This window comes from Chelonia mydas, chromosome 10 (genome assembly GCF_015237465.2).
Source record: "Chelonia mydas isolate rCheMyd1 chromosome 10, rCheMyd1.pri.v2, whole genome shotgun sequence".
NCBI lineage: Eukaryota > Metazoa > Chordata > Testudines > Cheloniidae > Chelonia > Chelonia mydas.
The window spans coordinates 2,521,579-2,535,416 of NC_051250.2; the positions used below are offsets into that span (position 1 = coordinate 2,521,579).

General features: G+C 47.4%; 1 protein-coding gene across 1 annotated transcript in view; it reads right to left on the reverse strand.

Annotated features, from left to right (window-relative positions):
- The window catches only part of CACNG3 (calcium voltage-gated channel auxiliary subunit gamma 3), a 60,839-nt gene that overhangs the window by 17,877 nt on the left and 29,124 nt on the right, over positions 1–13,838 (reverse strand). The window lies entirely within an intron of this gene.

The window sequence follows — 13,838 nt, forward strand, 5'->3', positions numbered from 1 at the left end:
CTAGCAGGAAAGCCTGGACTGAACTCTTTCCTGCTTGCCATCTACATGAGAAATTCCGCCTTTTTTTAAACGGGTGGGCCTGCAGAGAACAAGTAGCGTCATGACATCACAGGTATCAAGGAAGCAAAGCGTGAAGAGTCAAGCAGGGAGGGTATTTGTAACCAGGCTGTTTAAAACGCTTTGCTGTTCCCCTTTCTTGTTAGCAGGTATTTAAGTCCAAAGCCCTAATAACATGTGGGAGAAAATAAATCCGTGTTACAAATTCAAACCCCAACTCCTTTGGTCCAGGACAGGGAGCTCTCGATCCACTTCTCAGACCACCAGTGAGACCAATAGTCCGGTAGCTAGTCTCTGCCAATGATCAGTGCCTGATGATCCAGGAGAAGGTGTCAAACCCCCATAACATTGAGGAATTTTTTCCTGACCCCAGCTGGGAATCAGGTCATGCCTGAGGATTCCTCGCCTTTATCCCGGATAGCGTAGTTGTAGAGAGCGTACGTTTGATACTTGGATAACTAGAGCTAAACCTGCAGCGGTGAGTTCTGTGCCTAACAAAGCAAAGCAGGGACTAGAACATGCCCCAGTGTCAGGGAACCCTGGCTCTGGATGAAGAAGCATTCACATGTCTTTTGGACCCATGGGGTTTAGGACTTACCTAAAACCCCCGTAGGATTGAAAACCGAACATCAGATAAGTTTGACAGCAGGTTCCCCCTTTCCCATCTGCTAAGACTAATCCCCAGCCTATGCACTGCGTCCCCCTGGGACTGTGCACTGCGTCCCCCTGGGACTGTGCACTGCATCCTACTCAGTCTGCTTCAGAGTTCTCCACGGAGTTTCCTTTACTGCTCCCAAGTGGAACCAGCACCACTGTAGTGGAAAGCAATTACCCTGGGTTGTTAGGGTGTTCGCCTACCTTAAAGGGAAAATAAACAAATAAGGGCGATAAACTTTCTCTTTCAGGGCCTAAGCCAACCGCTGAGGAGCTGGGATAGGAAGGAAGGTGCTTCCTACACACACAGCTTATTCCCTAAGGCTCTCCTGCAGGGTTTTTTGCCCCTTCTTGATGCAGCTAGTCCTGGCCATTGTCAAGAGCGGATCACTGGGCCAGGTGGACCCCCGTTCTGATCTGGTGTGACAATCTCTGTGCACGAGTGCACAGCAGTGAAGGCCAGAAAACCTCTGACCAGCTCTGAAATTGCTCGGTGGTCTAAGGACCTCCCTTGACCATTCATGGTCGCATGGGCAGACTGCACCACGCATGGGGCTATATTACAGTCGCTTTGCAATGCATATCCACAGACATCCAGAAGACGTCCAAACCAACACTGCAAAATTTGAGAATGTTCAAAATCCAAACCCAGGTCGAAATTTTGCAAGTTGTCCCTGAGCTGCACCCCAGTTCTAATAATCTTTGAACCTTTGGGGGAGGGGGGGTTGAGACACTGTTCTGGATCCAAATTTTGCAGCTTCACTTCATTTTTAAAATGGGCCTCTGGGTGTGGGCCAAATTCAGAAGTGGCGGAATTTCAGTGGGGTCAAATGGAGCTGCAGATACACAACACCTCTGAAAGTCAGGACCTGAGTGTCCAAAGCTGGATGCCCCAAAATGGGACATCCACAATAAGTGGCCACTTGTAAAAATGTAGGGCAGACTTGTACTCACATCACAGGGCAATCCTCTCCTCTTCCTGGAGTAAGTCAGAACTCCCCTGCATGTGCCCAGAATCCAGGCAGGGGGAACCAGGGCTCCTACGAACAGAACCCCACGCTTGTGATTCTGCCAGCTTTCTCGAAGTAATTCCCACAGATGATGCATGCATCGGAGATGCCACTGTCACTGCTTAATGTAACTGAGTCATATTGTGCTGGGTTTAATTCATACACTGGCCAGGAGGGATTGAGAAAAGGCAGAAGGCTTCTGCCATTATTCATCCTCTTCTTAGCTGTCCCTGTGGTGGATCTCAGTAATTTTCTCTCCCCGTTCATGTGAATTTTGATTAAGTAACTTAGCTTATCACCGCACACAATACTTCCCTGGCCAGACCCCTGGAAATGACAACTGCCCGCTGTCTACCAGAATGTCAGCTTGTGTGATGCTGCTCAGGGAGACGCTTGGGCTAGAAGAGTAAGTTTACTCCAGAGAGAACCAGGGCTTTCCTCATCTGCTGCAGCAGCAGGACTAACTCTTCTCTCTGCTTGTCTTAATCTTGGTGCAGGTGATGTTTTATTCAAGGGCATGCTAGTGGACCCCAGGAAAGCTGGAACAGGATTCAAAGCAAAGTGATTTGGAGGTTCATTGTTTGTCATTTGCGTTCGCTGTGTATTTTGTAGACATATTTGCAATCAAGGACAGAAGAACTGGTTTGGATCACATAAGCAGCATCTTGAAACATCACCCAAATGAGTGTTCCTCCCCCAGGACTGCTCAGCCCATACCCTAGATCCTCTTTCCCCCGATAGAAGGGAGGTGGGAGTGGCTATCTGGGTAGGGTAGCGAACCTCTTGCCTTACTGGCTCTGTCTACACTAGGAAAACTTTCCAAAAATGTCCTAGGGTTGCTATTATTGGTTCAGCAATCCACATGTTATCTACCTTGGAAGCTTCCATGCGAATGGGCTCTGAGCAGGGTTACTTGACATGGTGCTCAAAGCGCTACACTAGGGCTCCCACCACTACGAAGATGGGTGGAGCTGAATCAGAGTGGGACGTTCTTCGAAAATTTCCAGTGTAGTGCAGCCGGGATCAGTGAGCCAGCAGAACCCACTTAATCCTTTCTTGGCAGGATCTAGGCCAACTAATGGGCAGAGAGATTCAGGCAGACGCTGCCAACCTCATGCAGATGGTTACAAAGAACACACGGCACAAGCTCAATCTTCCCCGCGCTGGCACACTGTATCCACCATTGGCTACTGCCACAGGCTCCCCGGGGCTGTTTGACAAATGTGCTAAATGGCTGTGCGCTTTCAGCAGGGCTGACAGCATGCTGGCCTACTTGTGACTTCTGGCTCTCCAGAGAAAGCCTTTCAGAGCTCCTGCAGCTCCCCTCGGACTCTCGGTCAGTGGCCTCATTACCCTCCAGCGAGAGAACAGCTCCTCTCCTCGGTGAGCTGCTAACGGTGTTTTACTTAGGGAAGACTTTGTCTATGTTGCAAAAGTGAGGGGGGCGGGGAGAGAGCCTGCGTCAGGGTTAGCGCTCTCTCCCTCTCTCACGCACACGGACAGTGCCTCAGTTCTCCAGCCCTGCATGCTCTCTGTGGACTGGCTCCTGCCCTCATTGAAACCAGTGGGAAGTTTGCCGCTGGATTGCAATGGACGCTAGCTTGGACTCTGCAGGAGTTCACCCCCCGCGATGGATCTGTGGCCACAGCAGGCCCAGTCCAAACCCACTAACACTGGTGGCGATGGCAGAATCCACAAGCCAAAGCCACGACCAGCTTTCCTACAAGCTTCCCTTTTCACTGGGTGTTTGGAGCCTCTGTCAGACAATCAAATGGGAAGGCATCTTTTCTCTCCTCTGGTGTCATACATCATAAAAAAGCCAATATCTCTGGTAAGAGACGGCTGAAAAGGGCTTTGCACACTCTGCTCCTCAGCCTCCTGCCGAACAGTGATGCTGCAGTAACACCCCCCAAAAAACCAAATCCCCTTTGGGGGCCTGGGGACACCGCTGGAGAAGAAAGGGGTGGGGGCTTAACAGTGAACCGTGGGCCCTGGGGTGTTAACTGTAAGAACAATGGCAGGCAGCCACCTTTGGTCAACTGATGCTTCATTCCCCTACAGCAGTGGTTCTCAAACCTTTGTAGTGATGACCCCTTTCACCCAGCAAGCCTGACCCCCCTTATAAATTAAAAACACTTTTTAATACTTAACATTATTATAAAAGCTGGAGGCGAAGCGGGGTTTGGAGTGGAGGCTGACAGCTCACGACCCCCCCAGGTCATAACCTCATGACTCCCTGAGGGGTCCTGACCCCAGTTTGAGAACCCCTGCCCTACACCAATAAGTGTTGGTACAGTATATTGACCTGAACAAGTGTGTGTGTGCGCGCATGTGTCCGTGTGTGTGTGTACACACTGCCCTCTAATGGGTGCAATCAGAACTGCTCAACTGTGTGTCAGAGCCATATGCTGGAAAGAGCTAAGGGAGATTCTCCGTTAGCTCATATATGACAAGGGCCTGTAGTCTGGCATAAGGGGATACACGTTCTAGTCCCACAACTGCCATGACCATTGCACACATCAGCAGAGTGATACCCAGGAGACCTGAGGCATGCATGTATTTGGTACAGTACCCTTCCCTTCCTTTCCCAGAGCGGGTGGGTGCCCCTGCACAATTCCCTTGAGGTTTCCAGTGACCTTCACCCTCATGAGCATGTCACCTTTGTGAATTATCAGTGCTTTCCTGTGCATCTATACAATCGGGAGCCAGGTCCTGAGATGTGGGGGGACGGGGATGAGCAGATAGCTTGCTAGATACCCAGGGACCTAGGAAATATGTTGCAGTGCTTTTCATTTCTCCATCACCAGAACTATGCTTTGCCTGCCTCGGGAGGAATTCCCCTGGAGAGCCCAGTCATATTAAATATCAACAATTCAGCAGCCAGACAGGGCAGTAAAAAGAAAACGGGAGGGAGTGCCTGGTGTGAAATTCACAAACTGGGGAGCAGAGAGAGTTCACCGGTGAATCCTCCCCTCTCCAGCTGAGTGTTCAGCCCTGTTCCGCGGCTCCCCCATCACGCTGTATCGCCCAGGAGTGCGGCGCTGTCAATATAACGCTTGGCTGGGCACTGGGGCGTGATACTCTACCATCAGTTTGTGTTACATTTGAGGCAGGGTAACTGCACACTAAACAGCATTGCTTGCCCTGGTCCTCCTCTGAGTTCCGACTGAGCCTGGTCAGGTGTGGAGGAGCGGGATGGCACACTGACGAGAGGGCTGTTGAAGGAACCTGTCAGCAAGAGGTAAAGGGAACAGGAGCAGCTCGGGTTATTTAACTGCATTGTCAAGACTCATGTCACTACACCCAGCATCAGAACCGGCTGGCAGATTCAGCAGAGAAGCGAAGGCCCTGGAGACTGAACTGCCCTCTTGCCTTTTGAGGTGGACCCTCGGGCTAAGATTTTCGGAAGTGGTCTGTGCAAAGGGGGTGCCTGGATTTTGGGTTCTCCGCTCAAGACAGCATAAAAGCCAGTTGCTCAGCACTTTCTGAGAATCAGGTTCCGTTGATGGGTCTCAAGTTGGGCCTCCAAAATTGCTAGTTACTTCTGAAAATCTTGGCTGCTGGGTCCAGGATGAGGTACATCGGCAGGGGGTAGATGCAACTTGCATGGTCTTTGTGCTGTGTTGGTTCTGTGGAGATGGGGAAGACTTCATGCTCCAGAGGAACCCCCAGGGTCCAGCACCTTTCTCAGCACCAACAGCCTGATGCAAGATCCACTAAAGTCCACGGAAAGACTAAAGAATACTTTCTATTGACTTCAGTGGGCTTTGGATCAGGCCCTATATATTAACAATCACCTGCGTTAATCCAGAGTTCCTGTGTCCTTTGTGAGCTAGGGCACTGTTTCTCAATGACCGGTCCATGGACCAGCACTGGTCCCTGAGCTCTCCCTGACCCAGGTTAGGAAAGCAGCAAGCCAGTCCGTGGTATCAAAAAAGTTGAGAAACACTGAGCTAGATGACAGGTCCCTGCAGTATTCCCATTGCTCATGTTGGCAGATTCTTCCAAGAAACTTTTCATTTGCAACCACCGTGCACATGAGTTTGATCATCTGGGCAGCAGGGACTGCACAGTAAATTGGCCCAGTGACTCTAGACTTTCTTACTACAGTGGGCCCTCGCTACTAGGAAGCATTGTTTTTAATTTAGACGAGCAGGACTCATATAGTGCAATTTGTATTTCCCTGGCTTTAAAAAGAAAGCCCCCTCTGCCAGTCTCTTCTGTTCTTGTTCTTACCCCCCCTCCCCCACCACTATCGCATTGTCTGAGCACCTTCCAGTTGTACATTAAATGATATCTCACTAACCTCTGTCACGTTTGGCTCTCTCCCATCAGTGGAGCGGTTTGCTTTGGTCGGGTTTTGGCTGGGGTTGGTTTAGTCTGTTCGTATTGATTTTTGTTAGAGGAATACGCTGCTGCCGTGCGCAGGTCAGAGAAGGCAGGGTGACGAGAGTCCTGTTAGCGCTCATGATTCTAGCTCAAGGCTGGTAACATTTAGGGGTTTTCGTACAGCCCTAGATTCCAGAGCAACGTGAATACCCCAGAATCTCCGCTGTCATTAACAAAAGTACATTCTTAGCTCTCATGGCGGTGGAGATAAGCTTGAAAACATAACCCCTAAAGGTTCAAAAGTCAGAAAACAAGCAAAGAGAAGCGCAGAGGTGCAATTTTAAAAATCTCGTGCTTTTCAACTGATGCCATGATTCTGAGGGACTGGACTCCTGATTTTTGAACCCTTGGGAGTGGCCACGCTGCTGTTATTGTTTTCAGTGTGCAAAGCCATGAGTCAGGCCGTTATTGTTTTCAGTGTGGAAAGCCATGAGTCAGGCTTCCCTAAATGAGAAGAAAATCTCCATCCTCCTGCACGTTGGTACAAGGTCTCAGGCGGAAGGAGGAAATATCTTACGTGAAGGTCTGAACTTGAGACCTGAGGTCCATGTGCACCCCACTAAACTCGGGCTACTTAAGGATAACAATGCCAAGTGCTTTTCATCAGTAGATCTCAAAGCACTTTACAAAGGAGGTCAGGATCATCATCCCCATTGTAAAGATGGGAAGCTGAGGCACAGAGAGGTGAAGGGAATCACCTAAGGTCACCCAGCAGACCAGCGGCTGAGCCGGGAATAGAACCCAGTTTTCCAAGTCCCAGCCCTCTGTGGTATCCACTGAGTCCTTGGTTTATAACTGATAACGCTAAGGGTTTCTTGCCATCCCAATTCTACAAGAAGGAGACATTGTAACCTTTATTATTGTTGTTGTTTGAAAATAAACTCTGAATAGAATTTGTTACCGTATCTCTTAATAGACAGTTAAATGCCAAAATGTTGGGATATTAGACCTTTTCTCCCCCCGCCCCCCGCACCATGCCTAGGGAGACAGAAAGACAATGATTATTACTTTCCCTTTCTAAGATTCATGCTACTTGGCAGCCCTGGGACATTTGGGAGAAAACCCCTATTGTGTGATTTTGATACTCAGTGATTAGCTGCATCTTTTTAGCCTTATTCTACTACCTGTCTGTAATACGCCATGAGAAAAACAACCACAACATTCAAGAGTCTGGGCAGAGCGATTTATGTGGAAATATTAAAATAAATAAATATGGAAAGGGCGACACCAAGCAGCCACGAGCCTGCAGTGCTTGTCAGTCCCTAGAAAACCCAGCTGGGGCTGAAGCAGTGACCTACAGCGCATGGTTCCATGACTCATCCCCCTGAGCAGGCTCTGTCCATCTAACTGCAGTGACATAATTGTGACATTGGGCTTGATGCTCCTCTCACTTACACCACTGCAACCCCATCAGCTTCCATGAGTTCCTTCTGATTTACACCTGTGCAGGTGGAGCCGAGTCAGGCCCTGTCCCTGCACATTCAGGATAAGCTGGCTAGCCTGGCAAACCCCTGCCGAGTTATTGATATCAATTATCCAGAGATGAGAAGTAACACGGCTCCCCGCGGCTCCTCTTTCTAGCCTAAAAAGATCCATACGAGCTACTCTGCCCTGTAGACAATTTGCATTCCCGTGAGCTAGATTTTCTTCTCTGCCTGGACTCTGCGTTTTAGACATTACCCTCCTACAGCGAGGCCTGCGCAAAGCAGCCACTGATGCCACCTCTTCCTTTCCTCATCTCAAACAATCAAGCCTCTTGTTTGCCTCCCACATTGCAAAGTCTTCAGTATTGACCAGCTTCGTCAGAGACAATGCAAACAGCTAACGAAGATGCAGGCAGAGCCCGGTGAGATTGTGCTACGAACGTCCCAAACCGACGGCCGAGAACAATCAAGCCAGAGCAGCTGCTAGAGCCAAGGGCAATACAGCCTGCACAGGCTTGGAGAAGGACCAGTACGTGGCTAGATTTTTTATGTCTTAGTCTTTCCTATAGCCCAGGAAACCTCATGGACATAGGGCAGCAGCCTGTCCTTGTGATGAAATTGATTTTCTTTGCATGCTTCAGAGCATTGCTTGTTGTCTCTTTACATATGCATCTGTTTGCATAAATTACACTGGGGAGCAGCTAAATTAAGATGAGCCATGTGAGATGGTTTAAAAAAACCAAAACCTCTCTGTTACTATCTCCAATGAGCAGCACTTGCTCTCCCTCTTTAGATAGATAGATCTCTCTCTCTCTCTCTCTCTCACACACACACACACTCACACACAGCCAAAGCATACTCTCAGAGCTATAAATCCAGAATATCTCCATTCACCTCAGTGACTTAACTCCAGATTTACACCAGTGTAACTGCCAGCAAAGTTTGACTCATTGTCACTCTCTTCCCCCCCCACATAAGGCAGTCTATGTGCAATGATTCAGTTTTGAGTCTAAGGGGTTTCATCTAGACACACACACACACGCACACACTTCACAAGGAGTTTTGTTTGGGGAAAAAAACCAAACCCTGCCACCAAATCAATCACTCAGTCAGCATTCGCCTTTGGAGGTCCAGTCCCTTATGGGCAAAGGCACCGAGAGACATCGTGCAATAGACCAATAGTGGCAGGGTCAGCCAGAAAACAGCACAAGAAAGCACCAAGGCTGAGGATTAGTGGGGAAGGGGGCAAAGCCCAGAGAGGGAAAAGCAGGTTTGTGTGTCTGCTGTAGAATTACGCTGACCTGCGCAATTCAGCCGGGGCCCTAGAAAGTGGATTTGTGCAGGCAGACACTTGTGACTGCACTGATCTGACTGCAGGATTAAATCCCTTTAATCTAGTGTTCTACCCCTGCTCCTCAGCAAAGATCTGAGAGCGGAGCGGTAGTGGGGTCTCAGATGTAGTGAGGACTTCAGTATTTGTACCAAATATAGCACACCACATTCCTCACGTTAGAGACAATCAGATCTAAATTGCTACAGTTGTCAAAAGTAATGAACAAAGTCTATGATGTGATGCACCATCATGGCCGGTTGTGTTTTTAAATTTGTGTTTGTTCATTTACTAACTAATCTGCACATTTCTGCCCTTTGCAAGGAGTCTTACAGACAAGGGATGTGCAAACTGGCAATATGTGTGTGTGAGAGAGAGAATAATGCTGGTGCTTGATTTCTAGCGCATTTACAACTCCAGCTGAAGTCAACAGGAGCTCCTCCTCCGCAGAGCAGGACCTGGGTTTTTCGACTGGATTATGATGTTTATGCACCTTACTCTGGGAGGGCAGAGGAAGCAGGTCTTGATTCATTTTCCCCCCAGGGAAAAAATACAATGTTTTTCAAAACCAAGTTCTAACAGGTTTATGTACCAGCTGCAGAGTGCTTCGGCACCTGAATTAAAAAACCCCTTCACAGCCCAGGAGGGAAAGAGCAAAAAGCGACTGTGCCCTAGAGGAGGCCGCCTGTAGAAGAATCCCCCCAAAGTTCCTGGCGTGGAGGCTGCTCTGTGGGCTGCACTGCAATACCGCACCGCATGGGCGTGTGTTTTCTATCCCCCATCCTGGGCTGTGTGGTACCATTTGCTGACACTCTCAATCCCTATTCAATCCATATTCCTCCCTGCCTACAGCCAAATACAGAGAGATAACAGAACAAGCCCACACTGATGGGACACAATGGGGATACAAATCAGTGTCAGGAGATAAATAACCCAACTATTAATCCAGAAAGCCCTGAATTCCCTGGGATCCAGTTCCTCACTCTGACCCTCGCAAGCATTTTGGTAGAGCTGTTCCTGCTGGGGCCAGCTTGCCCAGCCTGTGCCCGTGCCCATCCATTCTGCCGTCAGTGCTCCTGTCCTTCGCTGCATGCTATGTCAGCCCAGGAATAGGGGAGCTGCCCTTTGCAGGGAGGGGCTTGGTTTGGGTGATTAAGGAATGGAGCCAATCCTGGAAAGTTTGAACTAGACAGCCAGCAAACAGTCCTTGTCATACAGCTCCATGAAATAACAGAGGTGATGGATCCCACACTGCGGGAGATAGTTGGACTTTAGCTACACAAAGGCCCAGCGAGACACAGGCCTTCTGCCTTAGATTGTGGGTGGCCTGGCTAATCCAACATATTTTCGCTATTTCTAAATTCTAGGGTGCCAGCACTGGTTAACAGAATCTGTCAGGGAAAAGCTTTAGTCCCTTAGCATGTCTTTAAAAAAGAATCTACATTTCGACAGTGAATCATTGTCCCCCATTCTGGAATCCGTGGGATAATTACAACCTACACAAGGTAGTTTAGAAAAGCAAAAAACAACTCTGACTAATAAAGAGGCCAAAAGAGTTTGAAAATGATGGGTAGTTTCCAGGACTCCTGTTCAAGGCTTTACACTCATGTCTTTCATTAGAATAAATTGGGGCTGCTTTCATTGTATAGTTCCACCCCTATCCAAACTTTTGGCATGTGTTGAATTGAGCAGGGAAGGGAAGGGAAGGGAATTGTTCTTGCAAATGGGTAAAAGATGGGATTTTCATGGGTATTTATTCAGGGTGATAAGAAAGTCCAACCAACAGGTGTTTGGTACATAGGCTCCCTCCCAATGAAGGCAGGCATAAGATCATAGAAATGCAGGGCTGGAAGGGAGCTTGAGATGTCATCAAGTCCAGGACCCTATGCTCTGGAAGGACCAAGTAAACCTAGACCATTCCTGACAGGTTTTGTGCAACCTGTTCTTAAAAACCTCCAAGGATGGGGATTCCACAACCTCCCTTGGAAGCCTGTTCCAGACCTTCATTATCCTTATTGTTAGAAAGCTTTTCCTAATGCCTAACCTAAATCTTTCTTACTGCAGATTAAGATCCTTACTTCTTGTCCTACCTTAAGTACTCAAGGAGAACAATTGCTCACCGGGCTCTAACAGCCCTTAATGTAGTTGAAGACTATCAGGTCCCCTTCTCAGTGTTCTTTTCTCAAGATGAAACATGCCCGATTCTTTTAACCTTTCCTCAGAGGTCAGGTTTTCTAAGCCTTTTATCATTTTTGTTGCTCTCCTCTGAACTCTTTCCAATTTGTCCACCTCTTTCCTAAATTGTGGCGCCCAGAATTGGATGCAGTCCCCTAGCTGGGACTTCACCTCTGCCAAGTAGAGGACAATTACCTCCTGTGTCTTACCTACAGCACTCCTGTTACTGCAGCCTGGACTGATATTAGCCTTTTTTGCAGCTGCATCACCCTGTTGACTCATATTCAGTTTGTGATCCACTATCACCCCCAGATCCTGTTCAGCAGTACGACCACCTACACGGTTATCCCCCAGTTTGTAGCTGCGTATTTGATTTGTCCTTTCTAAGTGTAGTACTTTGTACATGTTCTTTACTGAATTTCATTTTTCTGAATTCAGACCAATTCTCCAATTTGTCAAGGTTGTTTTGAATTCTAATCCTGTCCTCCAAAGTGCTTGCAACCCCTCCCAGCTTGGTGTCATCTGCAGTTTACATAGGAATATGCTCGACTCCGTTATCCACGTCATTAATGAATATATTGACTTGTACCGGACCCAAGACTGACCCCTGTGGGACCCCACTAGATACACCCTCCCACTTGACAGCCAACCTTTGATAACTGCTCTAGTATGATCTTTCAGCCAGTAGTGCATCCACCTTATAGTGATTTCCATTAGATCACATTCCCTTAGTTTGCTTTGGAGAATGACATAGATGCCTTGGAGGCCTTGTCTTCACGCTAAAGAAGGTGTGTTTTTTACCGTAGGTAACTAGTGTGTGAGCTGTCCCCATGTAACACCATAGTGAAGACCAGGCTCTTCAGTGTTACAGTGAGGCAAAGGCAAGGTGAAACCACAGTGCTGAACTTGCCTGGCTTACTTTGTGGTTGTTAAAGTGCCTTGTCTTCACTGTGTTTTCGCTTTGGACTCACTCATACACACTGGTCTGATCCCAGTAAATGCAATCACATCAAAGAATGTCAACAATAATCTTTATATCAATAACTAACAGGTACTAAGAGATGAGAGACTTGCAGCTTGAACGGAAAGCTGCCAAGAGAGGGAGTGGCTGAAAGTGTAGCTCATCACATTCACATTTGTTTTCCACCCACAATTATTTCTTAATATAATATAAAGTCAAATTAAAATGCAGAGGATAAGGAGAATTGAATTATCGCTACTAAGCTTCAATATGCCTCTGAAAGCCTCTTTCTGGAAAGAGATACTAAATTCAGAGATAGTAAGGTCAGAGATACTAAATTCAGTCCCCAGTTTTAGGTAAGGGCAGGTTGGAAGCGTCACTTTAACATTATGGTGAGCAGGGGTCTCCTCCAGAGGCCACTGAAATCAAAGGAAAGACTGCCCATTGACTTCAGTGGTTTTGTGTCGAGTCCAAGAAGAGCTAGCTAATCAGAATTTCTATGGCCACCGTGTTGTATTTTATCTTTAAACAATAAACATGGATTTTATTTAAAACATTAACTATGATAGAGAAATTAGTGAGTGAGCAGAGTCAGTGTAAATAAACTATGTTAAAATTAATGAGCTCAATGATTGAGTTTATCCTTGTAAATTAATACAATTCTAGCAAATCTTTTTTTAAATTCTCATTTGTTTGCCTGCATGGAGATCATTAATTTTTAAAAAATCAGCCATAAGTCAAATCCGAGAGCTTACCACCAAATGACCCAATTCTTCATTAGAGATGGTCAGCTCTTCACAGCGTACGATTCGGCACTGGGCAGACTGCCAACAGATGAACTTCACCCATAGGGAATAAATTATTTCATGAGTTTGGTCCTTTATTTCTGTACAAAAATTCTCTGTGAAGAGACACAGATTGTTATGAACACATGAAGCTGGCAGACCAGGTACCAGTTCATGCCAAGGTCTCCATGTCTCAATGGAACACTGGCAAATACATGGCTGGAATCCGTCTGGCTGACTTGCGTGTTGGCCGTGTCAAAAGAGGTATAAGAATGTGTTTAGATTATTGAATGCTTGTGAGTTTCTGCCTGCACTAATCCCACTTATAGCCTCTGTATCCCATATTGTAAGGGAATATTTGAGTGGTTGTATTGTGAGCCTCTAACGGTGTAAATAACCAGACAGGAGAGACATTAATTAGCATGAAGGGCTGATCTCCTACAGAAGGTCTTATGTGCTGCCCAGCAGTAAAGGTCCATTGACATCAGGCAGACTACTGTGGAACATGAAAGAGCACAAAAGATGTTTGTTGTTTTGCTTTCTCCCCACAAGTTCCCTGCTCTGCCCATGAAAGTGAGTCATGCAAGTGGGTTCCTCCTATCAGCTGACTTTGCAGCACAGAGCACACGGCAGGAAGGGGATAAACCCCCCAAACAGGAACTTGGTACCCCTATGCTGCTTGGACTCTTGGGGTCAAGGTTTTTCTAGACATAAGCAAGAACTCCACAGCTGCTTAGCCTGGGTGAGCCCTAAAGGATGGGTAGAAGCTTTTATAATAAGCAAGCTCTAGGACTTTGTGAAATTTAAGATGGTAACTCATTCGTGTACTTACGTTAACCAGCTTTAACCTTGTAAATAATTCTCTAGATTTCCTCTTCCTATTTAATAACTCTTTAGATAGATTATTATAGAATTGGCCACAAGTGTGGCCTTTGCCATGATGTCTGAGGTGCAAGGGACCAGGGATAAGTGACTGGTGCTTTGGCAGCGGGAATACCCTGGATTCTTGGTGTGAAGGACCGGCTATCATAGCGGTGCGCTCAGACGAGCGGG